General features: G+C 45.2%; 1 protein-coding gene and 1 long non-coding RNA gene across 2 annotated transcripts in view; one reads left to right on the top strand and one right to left on the bottom strand.

Moving 5' to 3' along the window:
* The window catches only part of Csrp2 (cysteine and glycine rich protein 2), an 18,276-nt gene extending 9,805 nt beyond the window's left edge, over positions 1 to 8,471 (bottom strand). Inside the window, exon 1 of the mRNA XM_050135558.1 lies at positions 8,330 to 8,471. The gene's annotated coding sequence lies outside the window, so the exon portion shown is untranslated. The remainder of the gene's footprint in view (positions 1 to 8,329) is intronic.
* A 381-nt stretch (positions 8,472 to 8,852) lies between these two features.
* Positions 8,853 to 25,476, top strand: part of LOC126497503 (uncharacterized) — an 18,130-nt gene continuing 1,506 nt past the window's right edge. The window contains exons 1-2 of the long non-coding RNA XR_007590632.1: positions 8,853 to 9,064; positions 10,793 to 10,936. This is a non-coding gene — a long non-coding RNA (uncharacterized lncRNA). The remainder of the gene's footprint in view (positions 9,065 to 10,792; positions 10,937 to 25,476) is intronic.

Below are 25,476 nucleotides of genomic sequence, written 5' to 3'. Positions count from 1 at the left end.
AAAAAAAAAAAAAAAAAAACAAAAACAAAAACAAAAAACCAAAGCAATAACAACAAAACAAACGCTACTTCCACCCAGACAGGGGTCTACAGCTGTTAAGGGCTTGTTGTGAAGTCGTTCACTTGGTCTTTCCTCTTGATGGTGTCTCGTCCTTCACTGTTTCAACCCTGATTGAGACTTAAGCCTGACTATAAACCCAACACACAAAATAGGAGCGAGTTCCATCAGCCTGCATTGGCTCGCCTCTGAAGTACCACCAGTGATATTAAGAGCTCTTGTCTGAAAGGTTACCCACTTGGGTTCTGCAATGATCACGGATGCAAGAGGCATCCGCCCGAGGTTCCCCCATGAGTCCTAAGGAGATCGCTTGGCTGTTGAGGCACTCCTATGATCAAGGTGTGTCCCTCATATTAAACACACACAATTTCGTCTCACCCTGCTAGCCAGCTTTCTTTGATTCTGTTATCCATCTTTGGAGCGGTCTCAATGAGGAAACAGAGCTCCAGCAAGACCAAAATCAGATTAAGTTGTCCTTGAATAACATTCAGACATTTAAAAAAAAAAGAAAAAGAAAAAAGAAAGCCAACTGAACATTTATGTTGTTCTTTCTCTCCAGCGAAAAGCCGTCTGGATTTAGTTGTCTTAGAGAACCTTCTCTTTGTGGTAACGGGGACTTTAAATTCACCGCTAAGTCCATCCTCCTTCCCCTGTGCGTCCACAGCAGCCAAGTGTGACTATGTCTAACTCAGGAAATACCCAGGCCTTATATTCTGTTCCTACATCCCTAGCGTTCCCACTTCTGCCACATCTCGGTCTTGTTCATATGGCTGTGTCTAACATTAAAGTCCCACCCATCTTACGGGATTCCTTAAGGAGTTTGGAAGAACCTTTTCTCTAGTGTACGCTGAAGCATCACCAGGAAGCCTCGGTGGGATTTCTGTACTCAGTTTCAGGACAGCGGATGGGCAGCAGAGTTAGCTGCGCTTCCTGCCCTGTGACCCTGTTTTGTATGCATACCCATTCTGCAATAGAGAGAGCACAGGGAGACAGGCCGGTCTGGACTTTTTGGGTGTGTGTGCAATGCTGGGCTTGTCTAAAAACTGGAAAGGGTACTTTTCTCACGACCAAGACACTGCCAAGATAAAATCCGACATCAGTAAGAAAACCCTTGGAGCAGCCTCCCAACATCATAGCGGCTCAACCACACAGTTGAGGAAGCCCTGAGCTGATCCGTCTGTCCCTTGCAAACCTCATCCCTGAACATTAAAATGAGTAAGTACAACAACGGTCCCACGTACAGCACTGGCTGTCTACAGAAATGAAGTTCAACTTCACACGTTTGAGCCCCCACCTACAGAGCCTGAATCTGGCAGGTTCTAGAATCTATGGTAACCTTCCGTTTCTGTCACTCTTGGCGTCGCCGCGCATATTTTTAAGAAAGGCAAGGCTTCATTTTTTCCTCCGAGCCTTTGGCTGCGCTTCTCTACAACAGCTGCCATTAATCAGAGCAGGCTGGGTCTGCGCTGAGCAATCTGGGCCGTGTGCCTTTCCCCGATCCTGTGGGCTCATTTACAGAATGTCGAGGGCGCAAATGAAATCCCTCTTCCCATACGGCTTGCGGCGCAGGCCAAACACCAGTCTTTTCGGCTTGGCGTCTTCTTCTTGGGTTCTCACTTAACTTCCAGGATGAGAATTTACCCATTGCATTAGACTGAAATGCGTAAGTGAAACCTTCCCCTTCCTGCTTCTCCTCGGTCTAAAGCGCCAATCCAAATCAGAGAGACTGACCCTTCTGAGCCATGACCGGAGGCTAAGTCTGACTCACCTGGTGTGAAGTTGCCCTTCTCTAGGTAACTACTGATACCTCCAAAGTGACCACATGGGTCAAGTAATTCATCATGTTTGGGTGGTGGGGTTTTGTTGTTGTTGTTGTTGTTGTTTTAGACCTATTTTTACTTCATATATTTGGGCGTTTTGCCTTCACAGATGTCTAAGCAGCACATGGATGCAATGCCTGTAGTTGCCAGAAGAGGGCAACAGATCCCTGAAGCTGGAATTAGAGCTGATTTGGGGCCATCTTGTGGGTCCTGGGAACCAAATCCCAAGTGTTCTTCACCAATGAGCTATCTACGCCGTGGGTCAAGGCATTCTTGCACTGCTAGCTCTGTTGTTGGCACCCAAGAGCCGAACCTGTGTGTTCAAGTGGACTTGTCCCCCATTTGGGAGTTTGTAAGTCACCTGATTTAACACTAATGTCTTGGCGTGGCGCTGTGTATAAATCCAGATTTTAAAATCCCCACAAAACACTTCGCCGTTACCCTAGAAACCTGGCTACTGTCTACTCTCTCAAAGGGAAAATTTTTTCACAAACCAGCCTCATCCTGAGCCTCATTTGGGGAAAGGGAGGCTCGTTAAGGGATATCAATTAGTGCTACTGCCCTAGTACAACGGCTGTTGGCAAAGCTTGTATTTGAAAGCTGTTGTGAAACAGAAATTGGGCTTCACCGCGTCCCAGTCTTAAGATCTCTTTCTGCTGCTGCTCCAGCTTGTAAACACAGCGGAGCCAAGAATGGCTCCTTGGTGTCTTGGTAACCTGCTACCCCGTTCCATCTGGCTCCTTCTAAGAAAGCCAAACCTTCACCCTGGCCCTCCAACACTAAACCCTGACTGAGTAACCATGATGTGAGAACCAGAACCGTGTGGCCAACATGGCGTCTGCCATTGCCCTCCTGAGAAACAGGGACAGCAGTTAGGACAAGGTTTCCGCGGTGGACACCCAAAGGACGGTGTCTGGCTTCATTTCACAATATTCAACTCTTGTGTGTGTTGCTGGGAACTGAACCCCCGGCTTCCGCATGCTGTACTGCTGACTTATATTCCCCAGCCTAATACTCATTTTTTTTTTTTAAAAAAAAAAAACAAGTTTTGAGACACAAGTGGTTTCAGCTGGCTGGGAACCTGCTCTTAGCTCGGGAAGGCCTTCAACTGTGGTCCTCCTGACACAGCCTCTCAAGAAGCTGGGATGTTGGACCAGGCTGGGAGGAGTGTGTAAACCGCATCATAAATACTCATCTGTCCATTCTCTCTTTATCCTCCTAACCCTTGCCTATGAGGGCGCTTGACCTCCCCGCCTCACCCAGCTCACGTCTGAATTCATTTCTGTATGTGGGTTCCTCTGGGGGAGAGGTGGCTTCTAAGTGTGCTAGTATCTGCTCTTTAGGAAACAATCTAAATATAATTCCATAAAACTACATCCTGGGGGCCGAAGGTGGACCTCACAGAGCACCCGTGTCACAGGCATGGGACGTCAACTTTGGGCAGAGCACCAAACCAAACCAGACCAAGGCATTATTAAGCCCTTAGGGGCTGGAGATAAAGAGCTAGGGGCTAGAGAGATGATGGCTCACTGAGCAAAGAGTAGGCTGCACAGGCCCGAGTTCAGGTCTCCAGCACCCACATAAAAAGGTGGTGATGCCATCCCAAAGTTGGGGGTGGAAGGATTAGGCTCTTAGGGACTTCCTAGCCAGTCAGTCCAGCTTTAAAAAAAATGGTGAGCTCCATGCCTGGGGTGACCTTGTCTCAAAAATAAAGTAGACAGCAATAAAGACACTATTGACCATGGGCAAACACCCCCCCCACACACACACACACCATTACATGGGAGAGTGTTTCTTAGAGACTTGTTCTTTGGTGGCAAAGACTTGTACACAGGCTGGAGAGGTGACTCGGTGGTTATAAGCACTCTTCCAAAGGACCTGGGTTCAGTTCCTAGCACCCAAATGAGAGCTCACAACCTTTCATAACTCCACTTTCGGGGATCCAGCACCTTCTTCTGGACTCCTTGGGAACCAGGCACATCTGTGGTATGCATACATACACACGAGCAGAATATCCATATACATAATGTGATTTTTAAAAGTATGTAAACAGGGCTGGTGGCACAGCACAGTCCGCAAAGTGTCTGTGGGACAAGCTCACATGTTTACAGCACACACACACACAGACACATAAACTATATAAACAGATTTTTTTTTTAGCATGGTTTTAATTTCACTGAGCTGGTAAATCAGTTTTATCTTGCACATCCATTGACAGTGGATTCTCTGAGGAAGATTGAGTTCAGCCCAGGTTGGGCAGTCAAGACATTACTGTAACAATGTCTGTTGTGGAAACGGAAGTACACACGACCTCAAGACCTCTTATTGACACTCTGGTACTATGCAATGAATGAAGTTAAGATCTGAAATACTTGGGTCTGAGAGCTAGTTGCCACTGCTGTGATCCTAGCAACGTTTTTAACCTCTGAGCTGCGTCTTCCTGAACCGTAATTTGGAAAGAGAGGAGGATTTAATGGGGCAGCATGTGGAAAGGGCCAGGAAAACCATCAGCAGCTCCACTCAGGCCTTCTTTTCTTCAGAAACACCACAGGGCCTGGATATGGCACCAAGTTCAACTGCGCGTGACTGCTGAGGTCACTGAACTCCGAAGTAGCAAAGCAGACTCAGGTTTTGAAGCTATCCCTAAAACAACCCCGCTTTTTATTTTTGTTTATTTTCCCCCCCACAAGAACATTAAAGGTTGAGATAGTTCAAACCACCGAGAGTTCTCCGTCTTTGAGTTCCCATATCATAAGCACAGGAATCCATTCCTGCCCGCCCAGAATTCACCCATTCAGTGACGTCAATGCACACTCAAACTGTGACTTTCCAAGTCTAATCTCATCTCGGAAAGAAACCGCCCTTCACCTGAATAAACCTGGCCTCTCCATTTTTAAATAAAGTCCACACTGCCACAAATGCCTTCAACAGGAGTACGGCAAAATGTTCGACACGAATGTGAACAATGCTTGCCCAGTCACGCGCTATGGTTAAATGCAGCTACGCTGTAAGCTTGGTAATCTCTGGACCCAACATATGCCAGAGCAATCCGTGGTCAGGGGATATGACCGGATACCTCACGACTCAAACAATTCATTATCTTCATGATCTTTACACGAAGTGAGACCTTGATTTGGATGCCGAGATTCCTGTTTATTAGGCAAATGATTAAAGGTTGCTTCTATCTCATCTGCTAGTTTTCTTATTTTAAAAAGGAAAATCATGCTTATTTATATCATAAAGCAGCTCTGAAACTAAACAATATATGCAAAACCCTTAGTATAGTGTCGGTTACATAGCAGGTAGAAGTAATTACAAAATTACAAAGGCTCCTGTAATATTTACCATATTCATTTATGTTAAATAGTTTATTAATTTAATCCTCATGACTGATACTTTACCATGATTCCCATCTTATGGATGGAAACCCTGACATATATTAACTATGAGTTCACTATAAAGGCAAAGTTACCGGTTTGACTTAGAACACCAACAAAGCTCACTGCCAGCCACAAAGAAACAGCGGCACTGTCATCTACAGCTATGGCAGAGATTGTTAGTATTTGCCCTCATGGATTCGATTCTCTCTTCGTTTTTCCCTAGTGAAGCCACTAGGAAACCTTCCCTACAGTTAACTGTCACGTCCCTTCACCTGCATGTATCATAATCTGCCTGATCTTCAATTATTAATCCAAAGCAATTAGTACTGTTGGCACAGGATCAAAAAATGCGAGTAATTCGCACACAACACACTATGGTTTGTTCTTCCTCTACGGCTTACAGCAATAAAATTTAACAATCAGAAAATTGTGCCTTGCTTCCCTAGAATGCGAATGAGACACTTTCCTCTAGATCTTGACTTTTAATGTAAGAAATACAATTCCTCTACATCTGAGGACTGGTTAACTCAGTCCTACACACTGTATCTTATACATTTAAAATGTTTTGGACCAGGCACTGTAGCACATACCTGCAATCCCAGCTAGTTTGGAGACCCTGGGAGGACGATCTGAAGTTCAAGGCCAGCCTCGGAAACTTTGCAAAACCATGTCTCAAAATGAAAAATAACCCCATTCAGAGACCTTGCTTGGTATTCACAAGGTCCTGAGTTCGACCCCCGGGACCACAAACAACACAAAACAAAAAAGCACACATTTTAGAGAAGAGTCCAGATACTTCACAGGACTGAAAAAAGGCCCATGTCACAAAAACAGGATCCCCAGGAAGTCAAGGCACAGTGAGGATGCCTGGTGACCCAACCAACAGAACCCAAGAAGTGGCAAGCAAACGTCGGTCCAGGCAGGGATGGAGCCTTGAGGAAACATCGGAAGGTCTGCAGGGGGAAGTACTGGGAGATGCGGTTCAGGTGGAAGCTCTCTCTCGACTACAAGAACCATTTTATTTCAAGTTTCAGAAAAGTGCAGGATGTGATCTAAAGGCATGAGGAATCCAACACACACACACCTGAAGCTGCACATTGGATTTACACACAGACACACACACACACACCTACCTGAAGCTGCACATTGGATTTACACACACACACAGACACACCTGGAGCACACAGATGCACACATGCACATACACACACCCCTGGGCTGCACCTGGGATTTACACATACACACACACACACACACCCTGCACCCCACCCCTAGCAAGTATGCTATTTCACCCATTTCATAAGAGGAAGTACCTGAGACCAGACAGTCAGTTAACTTGTTAAGGGCACCAAACCATTCCCGACTTCGTTTCTACCCTCCCCATGCTGTTTCCTCGCCCTTAGCGGGCTCCCTCCCTTTATTTCATGTGATTCATCTAATTTGTAACAGAACAAACATTAAGGAGTTGAGCTCTCCATGGCGGTTTATTGGCAGGGATATGCCTGGACCTAGCATCTCATGTTCTGCTGTGCCCCTTCTCTGTATCAACATTTACGCTATCTTTTGACGAGGATACAATTTTCCTCAAGCCCACGATGGTGCAGTTTCACCAGGACAGTCCTCCAATCAGTACTGCTTTGAGTGTGGTCTTTAGCACACTCCCTATCAGCCAAAGTTTTGAAAACACGGGAAGGGATCTGCTAACAATTTATGGCAAGAACTTTGGACAAAATCTGTTAACGAATACCTATTGGTTCCCCCACACCTGCTCCTCATTTTCTCCTTCCTTCTTTATTCAGTTAACTAGTGTGCTGCAACCATATTCAAGATAACTAAACAAACAGTGCCCCAAGTGTATATCCCAAGGACTCCTGGGATCTACCCTTCTATGGCTACCTGGCTATAAAAAGAATACAGGGGACAGAAAGTCTTGAGAAGCAGTGATGGAATTATCAGTAACAACTCCAAGAGAATGAATGGTAGAGAATAGGAATACAAATATCACCCGGATGCAGTTTTGAGATTGTGTGACTCTTTTGAAATCTACCTTTTAACTTTCTTGAAGAATCTGGGTACAAGTATCGTGAACCTTGTGTTTGTCATTTTTGGATTCTTGATGTTTATGTAAGCAGGGACTTAGCACAGATTAGGAAAGTCGAAAGTTGATAACTAAACTATTTTTGGTGCCCAAGTTAAAAAATTACTACAACCCGTATGTTGTGCTTTCTGTATTAAAAGGCATTTATAAAGTAGAAAAATGTACGTGGTTTGCAGTCCAAACAAAACAGGTCAGACTTTTGAGCAATCATGTAAACAAATGCAGTTCAACGTCCTGGCTTCCAAGGGGGCAGAAGTTTCGAGAGCATTCCCCTCCATCCCAGGAATGCCTACACCAGAACTGAGCTCTGAACCCAGGTTGTGATTTCTAGGACCGGCTGCAGCATTTCTTAACCAAGCAGTTTTGCATTCCCGTTTGTCTCCGAAAGGTTGAAAGTACCGGGGAAAGCTAGGAATGATCAACTGGAATTTCACTATGGTTTCTTCTACATTTAAGATTCTGTGATGGTGGGCAGAGACCACCGAACAAAGACGATGGCCAGGAGCCCCGTTATGCTGCAGGGGAAGAACTGGGGTTCGGGGATCTGGGAAGGCGTCTACCACCCCAGAGCACCTACCTAGTTTCCGAAAAAGTCGGGGGGGGGGGCTGCTCATCCACACACTCCGGGTACAGGAGCCGCGACCGGAGTTTCTAACCCCCACCTACCCAAAGGCATGGGAGAATCGCCCCGGGAGGGAGCCTGAGGCTTCCAAATGAAGGATGGGCGGCCACGAGAAACTCCCCAGCTGGCCTCTACCCCAGAGAACAGGATCGGAAATTAAAGGTCACGGGGGATGATTTACCTGCCCCAAGGACACGAGGTCCCAGGGCAGGGGTGGCCATAGCACACAGCAGGAGCTAGAGGACCCCGCAATGGGACAGAAGTAGGAGGATGGGTGGGAGAACCACCAGGAGCAGGGGTGGAGATGACAGGGACCGCTCGCAGGGCGGCGGGCTGGCTGCCTAGGACTCACCCGAGTGGGAGGCGGGAGCACGCGGCGGGCGGAGCTAGCGAGGACGGGACGGAGAAAACCCTCGAGCGGGTACAAAAACCAGCCAGGGTCCGCACGCCCGCCTTTAAAGCCTCCCAGAGGGGCGTGGTCTCGCCCCGTCCCGCCCACCTCCAGGCCACGCCCCGCGGCTTCTCGGCGGGCCTCCGCCCCGGCGCGCAGAGCTTGGTTAAGGCAGCGGGTTCCGAGCCCTGGCCGCGAGACAAAAGACCGGAATCCCGCCTCTTCCTGCGGCTTCCCGCGCACCGGCGTCTCCTCCCCTCTCCTCCCCATCCCCTGTCGTTCCTACCCTTCGCGTCTGGGACTTCCCACCGAGGTCGGTGTCGCCCCACGGGGTTCCCGCCACCCTCTAGGTGGATTCCCGGGATGCAGGACCCCCCGGTGCAGGATAGTCTCTGGTCGGAGTTCCAGCTTCTGGAATCCACAGCTTTCCTGTCGCGAAAGAGCAACATTCCTCATCTAGACTAAACAAATGACGTTATGAAAACACCTCATTCCCCAAGTGTTTTTGCTTTCCCCACCACTCGTGGCTGAGGGGGAAGAAACCCACAACCCACACAGAAACCCTGGCGCCACACGGCTTCGCGTTTCGGTTTGCCATTGTCAGAAAAGCCCAAGGAGGTCGCTGCCAGCGATGACTGCAGAAAGAACCTAAAACCTCGTTTTGAGGATGACTGACGTGTTGTTTTAGACAGAAAGGTAAATAAGCCATCTCTATTTGGGTTGCATTCTAGGACTTCTAGTGATCCAGTTCTCTGCCGCCAGTAGTGGATTGGCCTAAGAATTTGAAGAATGGTGACCTGTTAGTCCATGACCAAAACTACTCCCTCCTGTCACAAATCAATCATCCCTTCCGTCCAGGCGCGACGCTGTGCTTTTAACAGGGTAGTTGATTCTTTAGTGGGGGTTAAGGGGGCGTTGTAGGATGCCTTTACCTGCTAGGTGGCAGTAGATGCCAGTACCCTCACCTTGCTTCAGTTGGGGGGAAAAAAGTTCCGCTTACATTGCCAGAGGCCCTGTTTGGGAGAGGGCAGGGTTGAGGAACGCCCCTCTGGGATGTATGTCTGTGTAACGAAGTGCAGACCTGGCTTATGATACTGTAGATGCCGTGTGCTGGGCCCGATCCAGAATCAACTCATCACTGCAGCCAGATCCTCTGTCCACCAAGTACGGTACAAACACACGGCAAGTAGTGATTGACATCTCTCGAGACTGCAGCAAGAGTTTGAAAAGTATGGGCGCCTGCTGTGAGCTTTTCTAAATACGGCAGTTCTTCTGTTCACGATTCCAATCTGTTCGCTTTACTGTTCTTACCCCAGTAGCTTTTGGTTTTGTTCTCACCGAATAAAGCTGTTTACATCGCCTTATAAGACACGCTCCCTTTTCTGCAAATGATTGTCCTTTCCCTCCCGAGGTCACCTCGAGTCTCTTTGTGGAAGGGGCCTCAGGACCTGACCTGTTGCCTTTCTGTCAAACGATTTGATGAATAAATAAATAAATAAATAAATAAATGGAAAGGATGTGAGTGCTTCTAGGTGTGGTGGAGGAGAAGGTTTATTACAGACGTGTGGGAGAGCATAGCCAGAGGCAGAGACATCTGTTAAGAGTCCAGTGTGGACAGGACCAGACTGAGCTGGGCCATGTGAGGAAAGGCGGAAGACAAGGTACAGTAGCCAGAAGGCCAATGGTACAAAAGGGAAGGGTAACCAAAATGTCTTCATTACATAGGGAAGAGCCTCTGGGGGAAGGGTAGCCCAGCCCCTGGGTTGGAGAGTTCAGGGTAGACAAAGGGATATGCCAGCCATACCCTGTAAAAGGTACGGACTGAGGGATGCTGGGAGAACCTGGGGGCCAGGTCTGCTTTGACATACTAAACAGGCACCTCAGGCATTATAGGTTTGAAACTTAACACCTGTCCCTATATCCTAACACCAAACCCTGTCATGTGAAACAAAGGTTTTTATGAAACTTGTGGTTGTTTGAATGAAAATGGCTCCCACAGGCTCATAGGGAGTAGCATTATTGGAGGTGTGACCTTGTTAAAGGAAGTGTGTCACTGGGGGGTAAGCTTTGAGATTTCAGATGCTCAAGCCAGGCCCAGTGTCTCTCTCTCTCTCTTCCTGCTGCTGGCCAATACAGATGTAGAACTCTCAGCTACAGCATGGAGTCTACTTGTGTATAGCCATGAAAACAATGGCCTAAACCTCTGAACTATAAGCCAGCCCCAATTAAATGTTGTCCTTTATAAGAGTTGCTATGGTCATGGTGTCTCTTCACAGCAACCTAAGACAAAAGTATTTCTGCTGTCTCTGTGCATATTTCACAGTGACTCTGGAAATGGTGTACGTTGATGTTTTTCTAATGTATTCTCATTTAACTATCAATATCTTAAAATATTGTCTGCTTATTCAAATGTTTAAACTTCAGTTTCAGCTATGAACATGAATAAATTCTTTCCAGCTCTTCAAGAGGGAAGTGGCGGCAGGAAGAAGGGTGACTTTCTCGTGGGATCTGTGGTTTCAACATCCAGTTCTGCAAGGTGCTGGCTTGGTTCTGCAAATAGCCTCTAAGGTAGTGATTCTCAACCTCCCTCACACTGCAACCCTTTAACACATTTCCTCATGCTATGGTGACCCCAACTAAAAAATTATATCATTGCTTCTTCATAAGTATAACTTTGCTACTGTTGGGAGTCATAATGTGAATATCTGATATGCAGGATATCTGATATGCATCCTCTGTGAAAAGGTCATTTGACTCCCCAAGGGGTCACCACCCACAGGATGAGAACCACTGCTCTAAGGCCAGAGTTAAAGTTTCTGTGCCCTACTTACAGTACTAGTGGGACAAGGTGGACCTCGCAAGAGGTAGGGCCTGGTAAAGATCTAGGGTCATTAGGAGTGTTCCCTCAAGGACGATTGCAGATGCTGATCTCTTTCTCTCTGCATGCAGACTTTTCTTTCCTGCCCACCAGTTCCCAAATAACCAACACAGAGACTACATATTAATTGTAAATGATCAGCCAAGAGCTCAGGCTTATAACTAACTAGCTCTGTCATTTTACTTTAACCTATATTCTTTATTTATGCTCTGCCATGTGGGGTGACCTTTGGTAGCATGGCATGTTCATTGCATCTGTCTGACCAACTCCTCTGACTCGCCCTCCCTCTTCCCAGTGTCCGTAGTTTGGTTGCCCCGTCTATACTTCCTGCCTGGCTACCGGCCAATCAGCTTTTTATTAAAGCAATCCGAATGGCAAATCTTCACAGTGTAGAAAAGGACTTTTCCATAGCACCTCCCCATTTGCTTCCCAAGATGCCTGGAGAGCATGGAGCCTCCTTCCCCATGTGCTCTGGGCTATAATGTGCAGTTCCAAAACCATAAGCCAAAACAAACCTTTGCCTCTTCATTTTGAGACGCTGGGAGTTCCATCCAGAGCCTAGCACCTGCTAGGTGTGTGCTCTACCACCAAGCTACATAAGAAAACCTTCCCTCTGTGTAAGTTGATTTGTATTAGGTATTTATGGTAAGGAAAGCTCACGGTCACCTCATAACTCTGTGAGCTTGGGACAAGTAACCTATTGATCCTGTTTTTATCTGCTGTCTTAGTCCTGTTCTATTACAGTGAAGAGACTTCATGACCAAGGCAGCTCTTACAAAAGGAAAACATTTAAATGGGGGCTTTGTTTACAGTCAGAGGCTTAGTCCGTTATCTTCACGACAGGGGGCACAGTGGTAGGCATGCATGATGCTGGAGAAATAGCTGAGAGTAACATCCTGATCTGCAATCACACAGAGAGGGACACTGGCTGGGGACAACCCACCTCCAGTGACACACTTCCTCCAACAAGGCCACACCTCCTAATCCTTCTCAGACAGTGCCTCTTGCTGATGACTAAGCATTCTGATATGTGAGCCTATGGAGACTATTCTTATTCAAACCATCATATCTGTAAAATAATATTATGCATCTTGCAGGAGAACAAATCACGTGATGCATGCAAAATACCAGCATAGCACTTGGCCCACAGTAAATACTAAATGATTGTTATATTAGGAGGAATGGATATCATAAAATCCTGTATAGTTTTTTTTTTTTTTTGTTTTGTTTTTTTTGAGAAACAGAAGTTATCCTTTGCTAACCAGTCATAAGGCCTTCCTGGAGGTTTTATAGTACAAATGTATTAAGTGTTCTCTAAAACAAGTAAGAGACTTTAGTAGAGAGAAATCCGTGTGCCTTGAGAAAGGCTAGTTGGAAAAATTTGCCCTTGTGGACAAGAATGAGCCCTATTGACTGCCATCTAGTCCTTGTCGGTTTGACCCCTTCCTCCTTGAAGGCAAAATGGAGTCAATAAAGCGTCCAGAAGAAGGTTTCATTTTCCCACTCAAAACACGTGGTACCTTTGTAACAAATCCTTCATTTTTTCTGGAACCAATTTTCAGTTAAAATTCCCTATCAAGGCCAGTGTCCTGAGGCAACTCGAACCAAGGTTGTGTTTCTTTATAACCTTGTGCTTGGAGGTTAGATTTTTCAAATAGTTCCCTTGTTTTCATTTCTTGCCTCCTTCCCTCAAAACTGTCAGTCAGGCGGTGGTGAACAGAAGCCCAAGGCCTCTTTATTTTAAGGTCCCTAGAAGCCAGCCAGGCTAGCTGAAGAGGGATTTTTTTTTTTTTTTAGTGCATACTAACCAAAGAGGGAAAGTTCTCATTTTGCTGATGGACAACAGAGAAGAAAAACAAAGCAAAGTAAAACAAACAAAACCAAACCACAGCTGCTCTATTGTGTAGTGAAGGTTTAGTAGCTATGTGGGGATTTTGCCCAACACTGATTCTCTCGAAGGCATTTTCTGATAAAGGAAACAAGTTTCATATGTTTAAATTCTGAGCTTCGAGGCTCTCGTTCTAGTTTGTGTGTTTTTAAATCTTCCACAGACTCCTGTTGCCTCCTACGTGTTTCTTTTTCTAACCCCGTCTCATCGGTGGGTACTAATTTCCTTTTGTTTTCTTATCTTTTGCTACTGTGTTATTTATGCCTTCTTTTTACACAAGGGCTTTCTAGCTTTTCTAGCTCGTGAATGCATTTTTTTGTAGTAGCTGAGCTCTAGCCTTACTCAGAATGTGAGAAGGCGACTCTTTTCATTGTGCTACCATAACCCTCCGATGCTGGCGCACTTTCCTCTGTTTCCTCTGTAGCTTTCGATCAGCGGCTTCGGCTTCTTCACTGACATTCACAGTCAGCAGATGACCTTACCTCAGCCTTCATCCGCCTTGTCTCAAAACGTCGATGTTTTCTCTAGAGTTTGTATTTACCATCCCTGGTCTCGCCAGCACGCCTGGCTTTCCCACTTCGCAAATTCGTATTGTCTGGCTTGGTTTGATTTTGGGCCACGTCTTGGTACAGTATACAGGCTGGTGTCGCGTTCCTGGGCTTAAAGGGTCTTCCTGCCTTCATCTCGCGGATACCAGAAATATTTTCATTGTTTTATATCACTTATTTTATGGGCGTTTGAACTGCATGCGTGTCTGCGCACCACAAGCATGCCTGGTGCCCGCAGAGACCAGAAGAGGGCATTGGATCCTCTGGAACGAGAGCTACACAGCCGGCTGTGAGCCACCTGTGGGTCCTAGAAATCAAACCCAGGTCCTGTAGAAGAGCAGCCAGTGATTTTAACCACCGCATCATATCTCCAACCCCAAACAACCAGATATTTTGAGGAAAATAAAACCTCTTTATTTTCCTTTATGTTACATTATTTTTCTCTTTATGCTAAGGTTAAATAAAAACATGTGCATTTAACTACAAAATTTTAAGAAAAAAAATTTAGAATGTGTAATAGAACTTATCACACTAGAAAAGTATTTTTCCACTTCACTTTAAATGTAGGTAATGAGATCTCCATGCATCTTGGCCACTGAAACAAAGCTCCAGAGAAAACCTCGTAAAAATGTCCACTTAGAGCCACATGTATGTGTACGTGTGTGCATGTGTGTGCGTGTGTGTGTGTTTCCATGAGAACAGAGGTAGGGAAAGTTGACTCAATTTTAGGAACAATAATGAATTGTGTAATTAATAGACACTTTATTGTGTATGGCATATGCCTGCAAGGATTTTTGTGTAATCCTCACAACGTGGGATTAAGAGTCATTTGAACTGAACCTTTTCTTGTAAAAGAAAATAAAATCTGTCATATCTCCATAGCTCTCACATCATAAGGAAAGTGTTGAGCTACAGGGAAAATTTAATGTTAGAAAAAAAGACAAAAAAAATCTCCTATAATTCATACAATTTATGTGCTTAATAAACCTACAGGCTTAGGTTTTACTTTAAAGGTTGTTGGACCACAGTGTTCCAAGGAGTAGAAAGCAGTGGTCCTTAGCCTTCCCAACGCTGGGATCCTTTAACACAGTCCCACATGTTGTGGTGAGCCCCAACCATAAAATTATTTCATTGCTACTTCATAACTGTAATTTTGCCACTGTTATGAATCACAGTGTAAATATCTGTTATGCAGGATATCTGATCTGAGACCCCAAAGGGGTCACAACTTACAGGCTGAGAACCACTGGTGCAGGAAGATGTAATTCCTGTTCCTAATTCTTCCTTTCTTTCTTTCTTTCTTTCTTTCTTTCTCTCTCTCTCTCTCTCTCTCTCTCTCTCTCTCTCTCTCTCTCTCCCTCCCTCCCTCCCTCCCTCCCTCCCTTCCTTCCTTTCTTGTTTTATTTTTTTGAGACAAGGTAACTATGGAGCCAGTTCTGGAACTTTCTTTGTAGACCAGGCTGGACTCAGATTCACAGAGATCCCCCTGGCTTAGTCTCCGGAGTGTTGGGATTAAAGGTGTGAGCCACCACTGCCTGACCCCAATCCCGATTCTTAATGGTATATGTTGGAAGACTCGGGTGTTTTATTTCCCTGTCCTTCTGTTCTGACTTCATTACTTATTCCATAGCACAGCCTGAAGTTCTGTAATGAGACCCACCCTACTGTTTCATAAGGATGGGGTTGACGTGGTTCATTCTGTGCTTCTGAAGCAGGGTGCCTAAGGCCTAGTAATTTATGGATAAAAAACAAAACAAAGACAAATTTCTCCTAGGAGTCTGGGAGTCCAAGGCAAAGGGCTCTTCTGAAGAAGGTGAGAGGGCAAGAGAAGGCTGACAAAGAAAGAGAAGAGGTCCTAACCTGAGCTTTTATGAAAAATCAGAAACCTACTCATCCAATCACTAGCACACTCCCAAGATAATACTCTGAATTATAAGAGCAAAGCCCTGAAGATATCATCTCCCTTTGCACCTTCCTGGATCTCCAGAAACCTCCTTACAGCAGCCAACACATAGCACATGGGTCTCAAAGCCAGTTGAGTCTTCCACGAGCGGGCATTGGACCATCTTGGACCCCTCTTGTAACTTACTTCACCTGTAAGATCATAAATGAGAAAGGACCAAAATCCACATTGTCAGCTGTTCTTCAATTGAATAATATTTCAATAGAATTACAACAATCATTCATTCACTTTTTTTTTGCAGGAGTATTTTTCCTGGTCCTTCCAACTGTCTTGCAAGTTGATTATTATCTTACATGAGAGAGGCGAGCTATTGAATAACTTAGCCAAGCGCACATAGTAAACAGGTGGCAGGACAGGGATTTAAATTCAGGTTGGATCTCACATCACATTCTTTCCATTATTAAGTTCTCTCAACATTGGTTCTTTGGTGCCACACTAGAAGAACTTTAAACACAAGCCAAGCAAAACAAATCAGAACCAAAAAACAAATCAAAAGTTAAATTCTTCTTATCTTGAAGACCTTATAGAGCTCCAGTTTCCCGGGAAGATGCCTTCTGGGAAACAAAGCACAGACCTTTTCATCCCACAGAGAGGCCTCTACGTGATGCTCTGTAGCAATGAAGACTAAGAAGGCACTGGCCCCATGCAGCAGTCTAGATGTGCTTCAGACATAGGAGTAGGTGTAGAAATGGGGCCTCTGTTGAGAAGTAAACTCATTAAAGAGGTATCACATTCTATCTATCCTGCTGTGGTCTTGTACACTGTAAAGATTTGTCACTCGTATTGGTTTAATAAATGCTGATTGGCCAGTAGCCAGGCAGGAAGTATAGGTGGGTAGACCAAACTAGAAGAATTCTGGGAAGAGAAAAAGCAGAGTCAGTCACCAGTCAGATGCAGAGAAAGCAAGATGAGAATGCCTTGCTGAAAAAAAGTACCAAGCCACGTGGCTAAACATAGACAAGGATTATGGGTTAATTTAAAGTTGTTAAGAGCTAGTTAATAATAAGCCTGAGCTAAGAGGCAAAACCGTTTATATTTAATATAAGCCTGTGTGTTTCTTTGGTACCAAATGACGGTGAGACCTGATGGGACAGAAACTTCCATCTATACTATCCCCTGACTACAGCCAGCAAGACTACAGATGAACACATTATACTAACAAAAATGTTGGCATGTAACCTGGAGCACAGCCAGGTGGCCATTTGTTTCACTGCCTCCTTGGGCATAAGAAAAGCTATAAATTCTTTATGTAGAGTCAGAATGAGATTTTCTATGGTTTTGCCTTTGCCTCTATTTATGGACGCTTGGGTGAGTTATTTACTTGCTTTGAGATTAATTTAAGTAGAGTTTATTGCCAAAGTTCTGTTTGGCTTTAATACTCTGCAGTTCAATGAGTAGTGCTATTTATATGTTGGAGAATATTATGTTAAGGTGTGTGGCTTTTGTTTATGCTGTATTTATTTAACTCTGTGAAGCTATGATTCTTTGCCTGCCTAAAACACCTGCTGGTCTAATGAAGAGCTGGACGGCCAATAGCAAGGCAGGAGCAAGGATAGGCCGGGCTGGCAGACAGAGAGTACAAATAGAAGGAGATATGAGGAAGAGGAAGAGCAAGAGAACAAGGAGAGGAGGACATCAGGGGCCAGCCACCCAGCTACACAGCCAGCCACAGGGAAAGAAGGAGAGAAATATACACAGATATAGAGAAATAAAAAAGCCCAGAGGCAAAAGGTAGTCGAGATAATTTATGTTAAGAGAAGCTGGCAAGAAACAAGCCAAACTAAGGTCAGGCATTCATAACTAATCAACCTTCATGTATAATTTATTTTGGAGTTGGATGGTGGCGCCCCCCAAAAGCCAAAAGAGTAAAACATCATTCAACATTAATATTATGGTCATGTGATTTTGGACAAGGACATGTGCTCACATGCATCCAACAAGGTTCTTGGTTGTACATTATGGAATACCATGAACAAGAGAGCAGATGTTGGGCCAGACAGGGTGACACACACCTCTAGTCCCAAGGCTTGGGAGGCTGAAGCCTGCAGATCTGTGTGAGTTCAAGGTCAGTCCGGTCTTGGTAGCAAGTTCAGGCCAGTCAGGGCTACACAGGGAGCACAAGCAAGCAAGCAGTGTTCGGCCCCAGGACTATACGGCTATGCATGCCATCTTGCCCACCCATCTTGTCTTTTTCAAGTGCTGGTTGTATAAGTCATTGTTAGGCTGTGAGAGATACAGCAATTAAGGAAGTATTCTGTCCTTAGAGCATGCGTGGTTTGTTTAGGAGAGTCGAGACATTCACAGAAGCCTGCAGTGTAGACGGTGAGGCTTGCCATCGTGGGACTAGGAGTCCAGATAGGAAGAGGCCTGGATACTCTGTTTTGCAGTGTGGGGAGGTAGCCTTTCCAGAAAGTAAACAATATCAGGAGGTGGCCAGTAGAACCATAGAGGAGCCACGTCCTCTGTGACTGTGAGTTTAATGCCCTAGGAAACCAGGAAGCCAAACCTAGAAACACAGAAGGGGAGTTATTCTGCCTAAGAGGCAGTGGAGCCAGAGTGTCTTTTCACTAGCGCCTACCAGTTTTGGCTCTGACCCTGTAGGAAACAGTGGTCCTCCTCAGCTTGGGAAGAAGTCTTCAGTCTAAGGAGAAAAAAAAAAAAAAAATCATGAAGTCGGATGGGAAAAAGGGAATAGAACAACTTGAGACCAGATTCTTGTAAAGGGGTCATCGTGACCCTGCTCTTGGTAACTTTTCATGTCTCTTGACACGCGAAGTTTGTTTCTCTGATTTTTCTCCTGTGAGGCATTGAGTTCAGGGTCAATTGTTTCCATGGGATATGGCCAGTTCAAGTCACACTCCAGTGATTAATATCGGAACGTGTAATGAGATGTCTCCTTTGGATTCTAGATGCAATGTTATTTTCTCCTTGAGCATACTTACTGTCTGTAACTTTGCAGAGATACTTCTCCAGGACCGTGGCTGTATCTTACTTATAATTCAGTCGGCAATTGCGTACATAATGTCTCGTTTCAAGTTTTATTTTGTACTAAAACAATTCATGGATCGTTTTATATGCTTTCACATGAGCTGCAGGGTATGCATAATGGCTTATAGACCAAATTTCCTGCCAACTTCGGGAGGTTGCCTTTAAAATGTATCCCCCCCCCCATCATTTGACTCCTGTAACTCTACCCATCATAGGAGCGAATCCTGAGTCATAAGGATGCCAGCTGATTGCCCTTCTGGTCTGGGGATAGGCTTATTCCCCCTCTGGACTAGGAATAGTGTAGCCAGAGGGAGGCTGGAGATAGAAGACGCTGCCTATAGTAAAACTAGAAGGCTACTGCTGTGAGATATTAGCTTAAGACATGTTACATTCATTTATGCTGTGGAAGATTCGCTTAATGATACAAAGATGTGTCACATTCATTTCTGTAGCATTTGTTACTTGTCTGCCTAAAACACCTGATTGGTCTAATAAAGAGCTGAATGGCATAGCTAGGCAGAGAGAAAGAGATGGGGCTGACATGCAGAGAGAATAAATAAGAGGCGAAATCTAAAGAAGAAGGAGGAGCGAGAAAAGGAGAGGAGGACACCAGGGGCCACCCACCCACACAGCCAGCCACGGAGTAAGAAGGAAAAAGGGGTATATTGAACAGAAAAAGGTAAAAACCCAGAGGCAAATGTAGTTAAACAGAAACGGAATAGTTAAGTTAGAAAAGCTGTCTAGAAACAAGCTAAGCTAAGGCCAGACATTCATAAGAAAGATTATGTTTCCATGTATTTATTTGGAAGCTGGGTGGTGGGCCCCCAAAGAGTTAAAACAACAACAACAAAAAACCATACACATATACACACACATATAGACACACACATACATACACAACTACTGAATATAGAGATGATTAGCATGGACCCTGAGCAAGAGTAACATACAAATGCATGAACCATTCCAGAGAGAGAGAGAGAGAGAGAGAAGAATTTAGAAGACGTTCATCTGTATGGTTCCTAAGGAGTTGATCTCCTGTTGCCTGTAGGAGGGGACAAGCTTGTTCTCTGTGTCCCCCACTGGAGAGCAGCACCTCTGTGCATGAACTCAGGACTGTTTGACCAGTGACAGCTTTGTCTTGATCCGATTATTATTGTGGCTCACCCTCTACCGCCCATTCACTGATGAACCTTAGCCTTTCTTAGACCAGTGGTTGAACATAGTGATTCTCAGATATGGGTCCCGAGACAGCCGTTTCTAGAACACCTGAGAACTTGTTAGAAACCTTAATTCTCAGGCCCCTCACTGGCTTGAACAGAACTGGAAAGTGACATTGCTTGTCGTTTTCTTTATTTTGCTTTATAATTCTGGGTGTTGAGCCCAGGGCTTTGCCTTGTGTTGACAAGGAACGGTCTGAATCTGAGCAGATGTGTCAGGCAGCCGTGATCGACACTGTGTGAAATGACAACATGTGCAGTGCACATTGGCCACTCAGAACCAAGGCTATAATAAAGCTGCACTCAATACAACATGGATGAACACTGCTCTAAACATGTCAGATCCATTATACATTTAATCTGAATTAATTTTATATTGTTATTTTTTATTGCATTCTGAAACTTCCTTCTCTCATCCAATATTTCATAATCCCCATTTTCAATTATGTAACCCCACGTGGGATTTTGACCTATAGTTCTAGTTAAGGACATGTGTTGGGGACTGTAGACCCCCAGACCCTGATTTTCCTGTGAACCCTCCTGCCTGCTGGAGTAAACAACTTGTTTTCCTATGCTTGCAGCTGCTCAGCGCAAACAACTTGTTTTGCATCTGCTCTGAGCACGAGACCCTCAGGAGTTCCTGATGGCAGGGGAGTGGTTTCTGGTGGGCTTGCAGCTGAGAGTTAGGGTGTGGTCATTAGTCAAGGAGACCATGTATAAGCTGCCCTGGAACACAATAAAGGGGGCATTCTTGAGGCATTCTTGAGGCCTTCTTGGAGCATTCTTGGTACCAGTGCCTCTGTCTGTGTGTGTTTCAATCTCCAGCCCCTTGCCCGACTCACAAACCATACCTTAGCGCGTAGAGCAGGCGTTGTGCTACAGACATGCATGGGAAATACACTATTATCTGAATGGAACTTCAAGAGGTGGAAATCAAACATCTGAGATGAAATATAATCTGCTCAATTCCGCAGGGTGAAAGATTAAATGAAGACGTAGTAGTAGCAAACATCCAACCGAGATGCGTGGAGAAAGGATAGGACAGATGAGCCAAGCCTCAGTGATCTGTGGGACAGTTTTAAATGGCCAGATGGGTGTACATAGAGCCCCCAGAAAAGAGGGTCACTAAGTGCATGAATAAACAACAAGAAGAAAGTTGCCACAAGGCATGAACATTTAATCGTTGAACTCTAAGAACAAAAACCACGAAAGGACACCAAGGAATATAAATTATTAACAACGACAAATTATTAAAAGCAGCTAAGAGAGGCTGGGCCAGTGGTGAAGAGCACTTGTTGCTGTCGAAGAGGACCCCAGGTTCAGTGTCCAACTCTCGCATTATGGCTCACAGCCATCCGTAATTCCAGTTCCAGGGGTATCTGATGCCCTCTTCTGACACACACGGTGCATATACATGTGAGTAGGAAAAACACTTATGTACAGATAAAAATCAATTAATCAGTCTTTTTAAAAAGCAGTTGAGCAGTAAACCACAGCAGTATACATAGCCGGGTAGAGAGTAACAGTGGTGTCTGACATCTTGTCTGAACCGACCTCCTGAGCAGTGATGGTGCACGCTTTTAATCCAGCACTTATGAGGCAGAAACAGGCAGATCTCTGAGTTCAAGGCCAGCCTGGTCTACAGAGTGAGTTCCAGGACAGCCATGTCTACACAGAGAAACCCTGTGTTGAAAACAAAACAAAAAAACAGCAACAACAAAAACAAAATAAAAAGGCAACAGCATAAGAGAGTTCATAATGGAGCAGTATCTTTACCGAAGGGAAAAGTGTCAGCTTGGATTTCAAAACCCAGCAAAAATGCCCTAAAAGCTGAAGGGGAAATAATGTTTCTCTCATTCACATGAGCACTAAAATGCTTCATCGCAGCAGAGCTGAAGGGCAAGCCATGACCAACAAACAGTTCCTTCTCGCCAGAGGAAAAGCGAGTTTCTCCAGAATGAGTGAAGAGTCTTGTTTCTAGAAAGAAAAAAAAAAAAGCAGATAGCTGTAAAAAGGTTGGTTTCCTTGTTAAAAATAAATGGTTTCAAAGGTATTCGGGCAGGTTAATAGGAAGGCTCTGAAAATGTGTACAATGTATTGTATGGAGCTTAATGCAAAATGTGTACAATGTATTGTATGGAGTTTATAGCTTAACGCAAAAATGTGACTGTAAATACCAAGCGAGATGTATGGCAATGACGTCAGGAAAGCCTGGAGCTGGGGGGAGAAAGGAGCTGTCAGAAGCATTTTGTGTAACTTATGTAGTGATGCATTGTCATTTAAGGGAGACTGTAGGAAGTTTAGGGTAAACCCCAAAGCAATCACCAACACCGAACAACATAGGTTGCAGAAAGGAGTAAAGAGAATCATAAAAGTATTCACGTAATGCAAAAGAAGGCGGAAAAGAAGAAACAGAACCAAGAGGAGATGAGATGAGTCATGCCAAAAATGGGTAGGGAGGAGAGACTGTAAACCATGTTGCCACGGCGCCGGCCTGGACTCTTACGCAAGTCAACAAGTTGACTTTGATCTCTCTCTCTCCTCTCTCTCTCCACATCAAAATTCTCCTCCAGAGGAGCAGAGGATTAGGAACTTGAATTAACTGTGATTATAACAGCAAAAAACGCTCCTGGCAGCGATTCCTTTTCTGACCTAAGCATTTCACAGAAAGACGCTTTGCAGGTTCAGCCAAGAGACTCAACGCTGAGCCCTTCCTTAATTCAGGTTGCTCTAGCCTAACAACCCAGGCAGGGGTCAAAAGGGAAAGACTTTCCCTTAGTCCTATTCAGGTTCCCAGAGATTCTGTAAACCTGCTGGCCAGATGGTTGTTTTGTGGAAAAATGCCTGGTCATTTGCAGCCCACTGCTTGGGGGTGACCCCTAAGGGGCTCTGTCTGTGCTGAGACACCCTCACTTGGAATTCTGAATGTGGCTTCCTCCAGGGCCTGGGTCTTGTCTAATGCTGCACCTGCTGCAAAACCAGTTTTATCTCTTTCCATCTTTCTCATTTGTCTCATTCCTTTGCTCTCCACACTGTCTTGGGTGGTGTTGAGAGGTCAGGGAAGGCCTTGCACGGTGCCTGATAGGCAAGTCCTACTACTAATGCCTACGCCATACTAATTCAAAACCTGCCGCTGCCCAGCCTAACACGTCATCTGATACCAGGTTTTCAGCACAGTTCGAAACTACAGTGTGGCGCATGATTGGTTGGCAGAGGTGGAGGCAAAGACCTTCAGAGTGTGTTTATTACCTGTGTGGATTGTAACAGGTGTCTTCTGCCTCCAAGTCTCCCCTACGGCCACTGTTTAGGAAAATTGGTGGACTTCATTATGTAGATTGGGAAACTTGAAAAACAGGAAAGCCTTGAAACCAGGGAGAAAAGTACTAGGACGGAGAGAATAATGGGCCCAAAGGGAGCTGAGGCACCATAAATAAGGGCAGGCAGCTGGGATGTGAGGGAGGCTGGAATGCGGGCAGGACCTGGAGTATATGATGTTCATGGAAACAAAGGAAAAACTACGGGACACGCGGGATGTTGGGGGTGAGGGAAAAGGTATAGGAACAGCTAATGTGTCTCTAGGTCACTCAAACCCCTCCAATCGTCTTCAAGAGGCATCAGGAAGGATAGGAATTACCTCAGTAGAATTGTGGCTGCTGTGTTTACCGGAATAGGGAGCACAGATTGTTCCTCGGGGGCACTGAAGGGGACAACTGGCGTGTGTGGTGGCCAATGTCTATTCCCTTTATAAGGCATTTTCATAGCTTCTAGGGACTGACTCATTGGCCCTGGCTGCTCCTGGCAGCTCAACTCCAGTGTTGAGCATAGGACTTAGATTTGCCCAGTCAGAGACCCACGATGTACCGGCTCAGAGTAGCTAGCCAAGGAGCGTGGGTGCGATTTATTTTGAGCCACAATCACAGCCGTTGAGAAAGAGAAATTCTGCTGATCTCAGAATTTGACCATGGTGATAAACACAAAGGAAGGCAAGCAGGGCAAAACTCTGAGGAAGTGGGTCTCTCAATGGTGACGTTGAGACTCTGTGCCAGCATGTGCTGCAGCTGACCCTTGGCTTTTAAACTGGCCCCCTCACTGTTGGTGTATGTAAGGATGAGCAATGTGAGCAGGATTTAGTCACTTGGAATGCAAAGAGGTCTAAATTATACAACATTTGCCTTATATTTTTTTGTCACCTATGACAATGACACATCCCCATAATAATTAGTTCTATTTCACGAGGACAGAGACTACCTTTGTTTTTTCTACTATATCCCCCAACACTTAATGTGATGTCTGGAATATTGCATAGAAGTCATTAAATACATCCTTTTTAGTCTTTTGTAGAAGGACTGTGGAACGACTTTGGAACTTTGCACTAGAAAAGTCGTTGATTGTTCAAAGCTTAGTGTGGGAGTTTGGAAGAGAAGAATGTTGAGAGGAAAGCAGCTTCTGGAGGCTTGTGAAGTTTGAGAGTCACTCCAAGTCTCTATTTGGGCCATTGACTATTTTTTTAAAATATTTATTTATTTATTATGTATACAATGTTCTGTCTGTATGCCTGCAGGCCAGAAGAGGGCACCAGACCTCATTCCAGATGGTTGTGAGCCACCATGTGGTTGCTGGGAATTGAACTCAGGACCTCTGGAAGAGCAGACAATGCTCTTAACCGCTGAGCCATCTCTCCAGCCCCCGGCCATTGACTATTTTGAGTTAAGAAACAGTGGTTCTGGTTAGCCGGGGCTGAAGAAATCACTTGTGATGAACAAGATCCTGGGCCTACTGAGGTGAAACCCTTGCTTTGCTGGGACAATTGATGCTGGTCAGCTGAAGCTGAGAAATTAGTGGTGACCAGCTTCACTGAGGGAAAAGCTTCTGGAAAGTGTTTCCTGAGAGCACGTAGAAGCACGTAGAAGCCGTGTTCCAGAGATGGACAAGGTTGCTTGCACCTGTAGCTGAACTCTGTAATGTAAGTGTCACCCAGTTGATACTGGTTTTGAAGGCATCAAGGGGTCATGAAGAGCAGCTGAGGCTAGATAACCGTGTGTCAGGGGTGGAGTCCCTAAAGAGAGCCCAGGAGAGGCTATTGGTGACAGTGCAGATTAGTTGCAGCCGAAGACCCCAGTGTTCTGGAGGTGCCAGGACCATGGGACGACCACCAGGAACAGTAGCAGTGGTGGTGTGGAGCCAGCCTGAGCCTAGAAGACAAGCTGTGTGTGCTGCAGAGGGCGGAACTGGAGCAGCGTCCCAAGCCCTATGGAGGAGCCCAGAACCTTGTAAGGAGATCCTAGACATCGGTTACTGAGTTATTTACACAGCAGGAATTTGGTTTTAACTTTATTCGGAGTGTGTCTGTGTCCTGCTTCTTCCCTCTTGAAATAAGGGAATGTTTAACTTAGTTTTTATTTTTGTGGGAGTCCACAGTTGAATGACTTCGAATCTTTAAAGAGATTCTGGATTTTAAAAGAGGCCGAATTTTAAAGTGTTTGAGTTTGCAAAGATTGGGAGTCTTTAAGTTTGTAGAATGTTTTATGTTGTAGTGTCAATAGTAATGTACAATCTTGGGCATGAACAAGAGAGGAAAGGTTGTGGCTTCACCGTGAAGCGTTTGTGTGTCAAGCGGGAAAAG

This window comes from Alexandromys fortis, unplaced genomic scaffold (assembly GCF_014885135.2).
Source record: "Alexandromys fortis isolate MF-2015 unplaced genomic scaffold, M_Fortis_MF-2015_v1.1 scaffold_24, whole genome shotgun sequence".
Classification (NCBI taxonomy): domain Eukaryota; kingdom Metazoa; phylum Chordata; class Mammalia; order Rodentia; family Cricetidae; genus Alexandromys; species Alexandromys fortis.
Note: the sequence above shows the minus strand (reverse complement) of the source record. Positions and strands in the feature narration are given on the sequence as shown.